Here is an 11,653-nt window from a genome sequence, read left to right as displayed (position 1 = left end):
CTCAACTGCAGCTTGGTAAGAGTAGTCCCACCTGTAGAAACACTTAAGAGCAATATAATTATTTCTACCACAAATTTGACACGCATCAATACTATTCCTCTCCTGACTACCACTTAAAGGACTATCTGAGAACCTGGTCCATATTTGACGTTATAAGAACTTGTTCCCTGTCCAGCAGGCTTGAAGCTTCTTCCTCTAAAATTGAAGTTATTGTTTCCTCTTCTTTGAGAGTAGTTTCCTCTTCCCCTGCCCCTTTGGTCAGAGAATGCCATGGTATGATTTTGTTGTGGCACTTCTTCTTCATCCTCACTCATATCAAACCCCCTAAGAGCATTAAGGAATTGATTAAGAGTGGTATATGGTGTCTTACCTAGAATGACAATCTTGAAGGTCTTGTACTTGAGACGTAGACCTCTAGCAAAAATAAATTACTTCGCTATCTTCATCCACAGGTTTGTGAATGGCTGCAAGACCATCACATATGCCTTTGAATTCCTTAGTATATTCATCAATCTTTTTAGTTCCTAGCCTAACACTTTGTAGTTGTTTTTTGAGTTAGAACTCCTTATCTTTCATTGCTTGAAGATAAGCCTCTTCCAAGCATTTCCACATCTCCTTGACAGTTGAGTAGCCTACAATCAGGTACGTGCTTTCTTCAATCAAGGTGCATGAGATCTAACTTTTTAGAAACACATCATTCTCCTCCCAATCATCAATATTATTGTTGTCTTCTGCATCCTTCTCAAATGCTAAAACTTTCTCAACAGTTTGTCCAGTGGAACATGTATTTTAGTTGGTTCATTCTCTGTGATGAGGTAGGTTAATCTCATCACTTGAATCAACTAAGACATTTGTGTCCACCATATATATAAGATAATGTGTTGTCTTAAGTTTACTGGAACAAGACGGCAATAAGATGGTGAACTGAGGAGGTTGATAGGGTGTTTGTAGAAGAGGCCATTACAGTTCGATATTGTGGTTATTCTGATTTTTGGATCTAAACACATACACAATCCCTTTAATTTGTCTTAAAATTTCATCTTGTCATTTCAACTTAGTCTTGTTTTTTCTTTAACTACAATTACAGTATAAGTGTTAAGCACATGTTAGACAAACATTAATTTTTTTTTAAAAAAGTTTCAATTAAATAATGTCATGTGTTTTGTTTTCTCCAAGTCATCCGAATTTACTTGACATTTTTATTAACTAAATCAATTTTCTGTATAAATGATACATTAAAAATAGCGTTAGAGGATAAACTGAAACAAGGTTAAGTTAGAATCCCAAAATAAAATTTAATAACAAGTTGAGAGAGGGTTAAGTATGTGTATTGGCCAAAAAATAAATAAATATGACAAAGCATTTAAGTAGGGAAAAGGTACAAGTACCTCTATGACTGAAATTCCAGAGACACACCCTAACTAAACTAAGGTTCTATTACCCCCCTGAACCCATTTTTTTTTTGTAATTTTGTGCACCTTTTTGGCTTACGTGGCTTCCTAATATCTCCCACGCGCCTCACTTACGTGGAGTCACGGAGTGTGCCACGTAAGACAAAAGGTGTACAAAATTACAAAAAATATAAGTTCAGGGGGGTAATAGTACCTTAGTTTAGTTAAGGTGTGTCACTGAAAATTCGGTCATAGTCTAGGGGGGTACTTGTGCCTTATCCCCATTTAAGTAAGGAGGGAGTAGGATAAAACACTAGAAAATGATCAAAATGGTGCTTAATGTATGAGTAATGTTTTATGTTGGTCCTTAATATATTTCACTTGATTTAAATAGTCCTTAATATATAACAAATATGTTCATTTTGATCCTTAATGTATTTCACTAGATTGAAATTGTCCTTAATGTATGACAAAAAAATGTTCATTTTAATCTTTTATCCTAAACTCCTTGATATATTTTATTTGATTGAAATGGTCTTTAATGTATGACAAAAAGTGTTCATTTGATACTTTACCCTAAACCTAACATATATATATATATATATATATATATATATATATTCTTAAAAGTGTTAAATTTTACTCTAGACCTACCTGGCTAATAAATTTTACCATTGTTGTTTTTTTTTGTTAGCTTCAAAGAAAGAACTCCGAAAAATCTAACACCATTTTCTCTAGTTTCTCCAACAAAATTTACTATTTTTCTTTTCTAAAATATTTGTCTACTGACGTAATACCCATTTATGTTTTAAGCAAGAGAAAATAATGACTTTTATTAGAGAACGTAAAAAAAAAATAAAAAAATGTTATATGTCATGAGATTTTTCTTTAGAGCTAACAAAGAAGACATTAAAGGTGAATCTTGTTAGCCATGTGGGGTCCATAATTAAATTAAATATTTTCTTGATAATTCTGTTAAGTTTAGGATAAAGGACTAAAATAAACATTTTTTATTATGGGATCATTTCAATCAACTAAAATACATTAAGAATCAAAATGTTATACATAAAGTATTATTTCAATCAAGTAGAATATATTAAAAACCAAAATAAAACATTAGGCATTTATTAAGAACCATTATGGCCGTTTTGACGAGAAAACAGACTCATTCATAGGGTATTAACCCTCGTCATCAGCATTCAGCAGCCGGAACTAGAGTTTTTTACAGTAGAGGGCGGAAGCATTGCTCATTCCAAATCAACCATTATCAGGTAAACTTATGATGACTTTCTACTTTACCAATTGGTTCATCACACTTATTACTATGTATTTGCTAATCATCCCTCCTCCTCCTTTTTATTATTTGTCAAAAGGTGAAAAATGATCATTTGTGTTTGGCTATGAATACAAATTGGAGTTGTTTTTCACTTTTTGTGAGCAAATTGGAGTGAAAAAGTGAAAACACTTTTTTGTTGTTTTTCAAATTCTTAAAAATTTCAACTCCAAAAAAAAGTGAAAATTTTCATGGTAAAATGCCTAAAAGGGGAAAAACATCATGATAAGCCTTAGAAACCTCTTTTTTTATAGAATGAATTAGTTTTAGAAACATTTTGAAAGATGTTGGGTTCTGAATTCAGTTCTAGTTTATTATAAGATAGATTGGGAGTTTGAGCAGCAAATTGGTGCCCTTTTTAATGACAATGTAAATTAGCATGTTATCTATAACTTGACATTCAAAACAAAACAAAGAAAAAAAATAAACAGCAGTAGTAGCACTTTTCATTTCTAAGTTAGAATGTCATATATACTTCACCGGAAGGGACCCTTGGTGTAATGAGTAAAGTTGTTCTTATGACACCAGAAGGTCATGAGTTCAAGCTGTGGAAACGAGCTTAGTGCACGAGATTACCTTTTTAATGTCATACTTCACCAAAATTAACGTCCGCCACTATTACAGCAAGAGTCATTAGTCTTTTTACTGACCTGCACTAAATATTGATAATTGATTGATATTGTGGTTAATAATGGAAGAGATCGATCAGGGAAAAGAGATAGATAAGAAGGTTTCAAGATGTAGTTTAATAGATTGCATTATTTTCAGCTTATTATGTTAGTAGTTTCAATATGAAGAATAACCAGAATGCACTTAGCTAATGTTGTAAAGAGACTTTTGTTGAGCAAGGGTACTCGAGTTGCAACGCGCTGCTTAGGTGGGAGATTCAAAGGATGCCATTTTAAAGAAAAAGTAACAGTTGTTTTCAAGGATGCCATTGCCTTAAAATCTGCTTTTGGTATCAATCAGTTGTTACATTTTGGCAAAGTCATTGAACCTCCTGCTTTAAGTTTATGACTTGTGTATTTGATCACTCATCTATAATTTTAGCTGATTAAGCTTTTGGGCAACCGTTTTTTAGCCACTGTGGCAAGAAAGAAATACACCTCTCTGATTAGGTTTCAGTTCAATCATTTCACACATAATGCAAACATAGACTCAATCCCTTTGATGGGCATGCTTTTGAATTTGAGCCAAATGATTTTATATGGGAAAATTTAATCACTCCCTTCGTTCCAATTTATGTGAGGTTGTTTGACTTGACTGAAGTTTAAGAAATAAAGAAAGAATTCTGAAACTTGTGATCTAAAACAAACTATAGACATTTGTATGGTTAATAATTATCTAATTAAGGGATGGAAATATTAAAGTTAAATTGTTTAATATAGAAATGTCTTATTCTTTTTCGGACAAACTAAAAGGAAAACATCATATAAATTGAACATAGGGAGTATTCAGTTCTGCTAAGCTCTCTTTACTTCTTTTTTTCCTGTCCTTCTTTCTTAATTGTAGTTGGGATTATTTGGTTAACTTCGTCTCGATTTCCCTTTCGGGTAAGTTCAGTTGATTCCATGACTCTTGTACAAATCGTGTATTAATCTACTATAACTATAGGATACTCCCCTTTTGCGAATTACTTCATGCATTTCTTTTTGTTTTGATGTAACAATTCGTCCGTATGGTGATGCTATTATCTGTCAATGGTACTGTATCTCTTGCTCTTCGTCAGGAACATGGTTGAAATTAGTCTGCTATAATCATCTAACATCTATTGCTTGTTGCTCTTTTTATTTCCCCGCCTTGATGTTTCTGTATTTGATCTTTTTGTGTTTCTTTCTTATTTTCCTTTGGACTATTAGTTTACTTTTTAGTTAGCACTGAATTAGAAGAGGATAGAGATCCAGATAAATCATTTCCAAGGCCATCTTTGTGATCTTCTGTCCACTGAAAAAATAACCGCATAGAGCTGCTCGTATAATGTATTAGCAATATGGGAAGAAATCTCAAAAGTTTGATCATCATGCTCCCAGGGTAAACGTTGTTTCTTCAATGGAATATCAACCCAATAATGCTTCCTCATTCTCTTGGGAAAACAATATCATATTTGAATATCTTAGGAAATACAACAACTTATCCAGTGTAGTTCCACAAGTGGGGTCTGAGGAGGGTAGTGCATAAGCAACCTTACCCCTACCTTGTGAAGGTAGAGATTTTGTTTCTGAAGGACCCTCAGCCCAAGTAACCACAATGAAAAGGAAATACAGTAGTAAAGAAGTCATGCTGAAAATTATGGAGAAAAGAACATGAGCAACAAATAATACATAACCTAAGTAAAAGGTAATAAAAATATTAAAAATAAGATAGTGGTAGAGTAACAATAATAATATTACTGATAGGGAAAACTAGAAAACGCTTGACTACCTACTCACCTTCTACCTTAATCATCGACCTCCATATCATCCTATCTTAGAAAATGAAGACACAAAATTAAGAGATAGAACATCATCTTTTATACACTGTTAAAAGAGATACATGTCTTGGTTTATGCTACTCTCCATCAACTTAGAACGTTTACTCGAGATTCTGGAAAATGCATTGGAACATTGTTGTGTTCATTTGACTAAACTGTATTTGAAAACTTATCATGTTCCATAAACTCTGGATTTGGACTCTTCTAAATTCCACTACCTAATGTTATGTTTTCGTGTTTCTATTTACTTCTTGTTGTTACACCGTGTCAAATATGTACCAGGTCATGGCGCCTAATAAGCAATGGATGCAACTTGTTGATAGGCGACTTGATGATGCTTACATAATTGGGTACAAAAATTTGTAGATTTTGCTTTTAGAAGAACAGGAGAAACGGATGAAATACGATGTCCTTGTGTCAAATGTTGCAACACGACTCCCGGAACACGGAAGATGGTTAGGGATCATTTGATTGTATATGGAATAATTCAAAATTATACTTTTTGGTATCACCATGGGGAGAGGCTTGGTGAGCCACAATCAGATTCTGAATTTGAAGACGATGATGAAAATGGAATAAGCGCTGAGGAGCTGAAAGACGCTAATTCCTCCGAGTTGTAACAGAAAATAAATCGCTAAGAAGACGAATTGATAATTTAGAAAGGGAATATGAACGTCTTGCGAGTGAACCTTCATCGCCAACATCTTCAAGATGCACAAAATAGAGATTGAATCATTTAACAGGTTAAGTTATTTAAATTTAGGGTTGTATTTAGGTTGTTATACAACTTTGTTTGAGGTTGTTTGATGTTCACATTTGTTCATGCTGCAATTATATTTTTTGATCGATTAGAATTGACAAAAAAAAAGGACTTGTTTGGTAGCTAGTTAGAGTTATGCAGTTATTAGTAATGTAGAGAATAATTATGAGTGAATTTATGTATTATTTTATATAAGGATTAGTTATGTTTCCACATTCTATCATACATTGATTCCCTCATAACTTATACATGTATTAGTTATGTGGATTTCTAAATAGTTAACCAAACGTCATATTAATTTTATACATGAATAACTTATTTTCTATCTACCATTCTACCTACCAAACATTGTATAAGTTAGACGGAGAGTAATACACAAAAAAACTTGTTTCTTATCTGATTACCAAATGGCCCCTTAAGCAGTGGCGTAGCTAGAAATTTCACGAAGGGTGTCCAAGATTTATATAAGCAAAATTTTTTTGATAAATGGATGCACTAGAAAATTCAAAATCGAACAATGTACTATTAATATTTTTTTATGAATAAATGTTCTAAAATTTTAAAAATCAAATCGCATGATATCATTTTTAAGTTTCAAACTTACACTAATCTCTAGTGACGACAAAAATATCGAGACACGAAAAATTGAAGTAGAAACAAATGAGGTCTTCTTTTGTTTGCTTTTAACAGCGTTGTACAAATATTAGAATTTTATTTCAAACTTTAATGAAAAGAAATAAAAAATCAACTTCATTGAAAATTCAATAAGCTATATTAGATTTTAAAATTATAGATTTATAAGAAATTTACTAACTATTATCTTAGATAATTAAAGGAATAAGGAAATATGAGCTCTTTAAAAAATGACTATAAAAGGATAAGTTGCTGCAGGGATTCGAACCTGCGCGTCAAAGCTCAACAAGGGAGACTCCAACCGCTGAGCCACAGTAGCTTATTATGACAAGGGTGTCCAAAGTATTAATTTAACCATTTAGAACAGGATTTTACTTAGGTGTACGGTATAATTTTCCGACGAAGGGTGTCCACTTGGACACCCTCAAGACACTGTAGCTCCGCCCCTTCCCTTAAGATGTCATAAAAGTATTACATAGCACTAATTTGACGATTAGAAAAGAAAAAGAAGAAAATTAGATGTCTCATGAAAGGAAGGGACGAAGGGTACCATCTTTCTTTGGTTCCATCCCCCTCATTGTTTTTCTGTAACTTGCATTTTTTACAATATTTTGGTACTTAATCATACTTAATGTCATAGAGATTGAATTGGAGGGAGTATATATGTATAAAAAAAATAAATCAAAATCAATACATACAACAATATCATACTCAATCTAAAATTCTAGATTTACTTCTAATTATCGTCATCATCACCACAAATATCGAAAATCATGCATCGGAATGCATTTTCTATACAGTCAGCATTTTACGGGCAACCCGACCCTGTTTGATTTGGGTCTGGACACGCTCAAACTCCGAGATCCGACAAGGAATAGTAATCCCACCCGGATAATTAAACCCGTATTCATCTTCAACTTCTCTCAATAATTCACTAAATAAAGGATGATTAAAATAAATAACAGGAACTAAAACCCTCTTAAAATCTCCATCTTTTTGTCCCACATAAATTGCCATATGACCTTTTGGCACCACATTTGCCTTCTCTTTATGCCCGATTTGTACGTAACCACGCCCCGAGTCTGCACCCGAAACTTTGGAGCAAATAGTTTTGAGACGTTGGGTCCATTTCAAGAATCTTGAAAGTGGTTTTGCGCGTATAAGTGAAGTGACATGATTTTTTAGAACAAAACCGTGGAGCTTGGTCATTTTATATATACGTACGTGCACTATAAGAAAAATGATTTTTTTTTAAAGACAGGAAAATTGTCTTTAAAAGATTGATACTTAATAGGGAATGATTATAACTAGTAAAACCCTATTGTTATAGGTTTCGCTATTATAATTCATTAACGATCAGTAATATACTACTGGTCGTTAAAGAATTTTTGTCCCTAAAGGATATTTAGGGAACATATAATTAGGAAGCAAGGAAGGAAAAACTTGAGAGAGTAAAGTAAGTCTCTCTCAAGTTTTTGTCCCTAGAAGAAAAGTGTTTCATTTCAAAAATATTTGTTTTCTTATAGTTTTAAAGCAAGAGCTTATGAAGAAGAATGTGTTGGGTGGGTGGATATTAAAATAATAGTGAATTAGAAAAATCAAAAAGTAACAAAGAACCAATTTTGTAGTATTCCCTCCTATTTTTTTTACCCAATTTATGTTGTATCATCCAATTTTTCAGAGTTAACTTTTTTAATTTTAAAGGTGAATTCTGACATAATTGTTTTTATAATTTTTAAAATAAAATTTATATATATAAAATAATATCAAAACATTATAAATTATAATAATTAATTACTCAAAATATTAGTTTATATTCAAAAGAATTATTATTACAAAAACGCGTTTGACACTTTCAAAGATGTTATATATATATATTAGATATAGTGAAAATAATAGAATATGATAGAAGTCAATGAAGACGGAGTACATTAGTCTTTATGGAGTAGTACTTATTTGACTTCATTATAATATTATTATGAATTAAAAGATCCAAAAGAAAATTTATAATTACGTGGTATATACCCTTTTAGTCAATCTGTTGGGTTTTTATTTTCTTTTATCACGACTTGTATTTAGGTGGGGGATAATTTGAGTCAACACAAAATTCAAATTGAAATTCAAAATTTATGAATATTTGATTTGTTTTTTTTTTTTGGGATGATAATGTAGAATTCTCACGTAAGTATGGAGAAATCAAGGATTGTATTGCTGATTATAATGTTGAGTTACAAGCTCCTTATATAGGAGAAGAGTCATATTCTAGTTATACTAGGAATTCTACTACAACACAATTATTTACATGAGTAGTATTGTATTACAAGTCAAATATCTTATCCTAGTCGACTCCTACAATATTCAGTAGCTTAGTTGTACATAACTTAGGATTTAGTAGTCTAGTCCTATTATGACTCTAACTCTAACTCGCCAGCCTGCTTCGATGGACCTGTTCTTTCGACATGTTCCATCAGTCTTCAAACTTCCTTCAACACTTCCCCTCAAGCTAGTGAGTGGAGGGTAACTCCTAGCTTGCTGGGAAAATCAGAGAAAACCTGTTTGTTAAGGCTTTGGTATGAATATCAACTAGCTGATCCTTAGACTTCACAAACTGAGTAAGAAGTTGTCCCCTGGCCACTTTCTCACGAACAAAATGATAGTCCATTTTAACATGTTTGGTTCCAGCATGCATAACTGGATTAATTGTCATGTACAAGGCACTCATATTATTACAATACAACGTAGAAATAGATCGAAAGAACACCCAAGGTCATGAAGAAGATACAAAATCCAAGTCATTTCTGCGGCAGTGGAGGCTAGTGCTCTATACTCAGCTTCAGCACTCGATCGGGCTACTGTGGTCTGTTTCTTGGAGGTCCAAGAAATACAATTTGCACCTAGGTAAATGCTATAGCCTGTAGTTGATCTCCTAGTTGTGGTACAACCTCCCTAATCAACATCTGAGTAGCCATACAACCTACATGGTGATTATGAAATAATTATGAGTCTAAAGTATAGAGTACATTTGATGTACCTGAGAATCCTTTTTACCCCTTGAAGATGTTCAGTGTTTGGGCTTTGCATAAACTGGCTTGCTAAATTCACAGCATGAGTGATATCATGTCTTGTGAGGGTCAGATGTTGAAGGCTCTCTACTATCATTCTGTACAAGGATGCATCTAAAAGACTTCCCATAGCTTCATGCAAACCATGCTTTTGAGCCAAAGGAGTGGCTACAGCCTTTGCCAAAACATCTCTGTCTTGGCCAGCAACTCAGTAGCATACTTGCATTGATTTAAGTGAATTCCTTCTTCAAAATATATACTTCACCTCAACTCCTAGAAAGAAGTGTAAAGAGCCAAGATCTTTCATAGCAGACTCCTTCCCAAGTTGTAGAAACAACTCTGAGACATGAGATGGATTGCTTCATGTGACAATAATATCATCCACATATAACAAGAGAAATATTTTGCCTTTGTGAGTTTGCAAAGTAAATAAGGAAGGGTCAGCCTTACTACAAATGAAACCAAGGTGTAAGAGATGCATGCTAAATCTATCAAACCAAGCTCTTGGTGCTTGTTTAAGACCATACAATGCCCTTTTAAGTAGACACACATGCTGAGGATACTAGGGATCAATAAAACCAGGAGGTTGACTTATGTACAACTCCTCTTGTAAGAAGCCATGGAGAAAGACATTTTTGACATCTAGTTGTCTAACTTCCCACTTTGAACTGACAACAATGGATAGAACCACCCTAATAGTTGTGGCTTTAACCACAGGACTAAATGTTTCTTCAAAATTTATTCATTCAAGCTGCGAGAATCCCCTTGCCACAAGTCTGGCCTTGTATCTATCTACTGTCCCATTAGCTTTTAATTTTGTCTTGAACACCCATTTTAAGCCAACCAAGTTTATAGTAGGAGATTTGGGCACCAAAATCCATGTCTTGTTAGTATGTAAAACATCAATTTCTTCCTACATTGCTGCAAGCCAATGAGGTGATCTTAGTGCTTCCTTAGTAGTATTTGGTTCTCTCACAATTTTTGTGCTGCTGCGAGCAACAAGTGACAAGTGATGTTCCTTCGCCTTGTGCCTGGTGATCATATGATGCCCTTGTGGTGCAGAAAGTACCTCAACTAGTACATCAACCAAGGTAGTTGACTGGAGTGTAGCATTGTCAGGTTGATGGTCAACTGGTACATTAACTAAAATGGTTGTTTGATGATGCTCATTGGCTAGACCTATAAGTGCAACATGTTCCTCATTGCTACTAGCAGATCTACAGCTGGAGTTTCAATAATACTGTATGGAGCATCACCTTCAACCTGTTCCTCAACATCTGATCATGTGCCTGAGAGGTCAATAGTACTCTCATCATCAATGAGTATATGAGTTATAGCAGCATTATCACTATTAATGTGTGGACTAGCAGCTTGTACTTCCCCTGAATCAGAATTATCATGAGCCTGCAGTTTAGAGAAAGATTTAACAAAAGTAGCAAGATGAGGTGAGACATCAATGTTAGTCTGAGATTGCTTTGGAGACACATAGGGTAATGTTTTTTCATCAAACACAACATGTCTGGATATGTAAACCCTTATTGTAGAGGGATGATAGCATCTATATCCTTTGTGTAAGTTGTTGTACCCTATGAACACACAAGGGTAGGTCTTTGGACTGAACTTATTGCTACCCTTGATATATGGAAAACATCTACACCCAAACACTTTTAGGCTATTGTAATCAAGTTGTTCCCTATACAACTTAATAAATGGGGTCACCATCTTTATGACTGATGAAAATAGTCTATTGATGAGGAATACTGCAGTGAGGAAAGCCTCAACCCATAGAAACAAAGGTAGGTTAGCATGAAGTAGTAGAGTTAAGCCAGTCTCCATAATATGCCTATGTTTTCTCTCTGCAACTCCATTTTGTTCAGGTGTGTTAGGACATGAAATATGTCTCACAATGTCGTAATCTTCCAAATGATTAATGAAATTTGTTTGGATAAACTCACCACCTCCATCACACTGAAAAATCTTAATCTCTTTAGAAAATTATTTTCT

General features: G+C 33.7%; 1 long non-coding RNA gene across 1 annotated transcript; it reads left to right on the top strand.

Annotated features, from left to right (window-relative positions):
• Positions 1-2,557: 2,557 nt before the first annotated feature.
• LOC107059091 (uncharacterized) lies at positions 2,558-5,727 on the top strand. Its single transcript, XR_001472495.1, has 2 exons — positions 2,558-2,662; positions 5,477-5,727. It is a non-coding gene; the product is annotated as an uncharacterized lncRNA (long non-coding RNA).
• Positions 5,728-11,653: the final 5,926 nt, after the last annotated feature.

This window comes from Solanum tuberosum, unplaced genomic scaffold (genome assembly GCF_000226075.1).
Source record: "Solanum tuberosum cultivar DM 1-3 516 R44 unplaced genomic scaffold, SolTub_3.0 scf00809, whole genome shotgun sequence".
NCBI classification, from domain to species: domain Eukaryota; kingdom Viridiplantae; phylum Streptophyta; class Magnoliopsida; order Solanales; family Solanaceae; genus Solanum; species Solanum tuberosum.
Note: the sequence above shows the minus strand (reverse complement) of the source record. Positions and strands in the feature narration are given on the sequence as shown.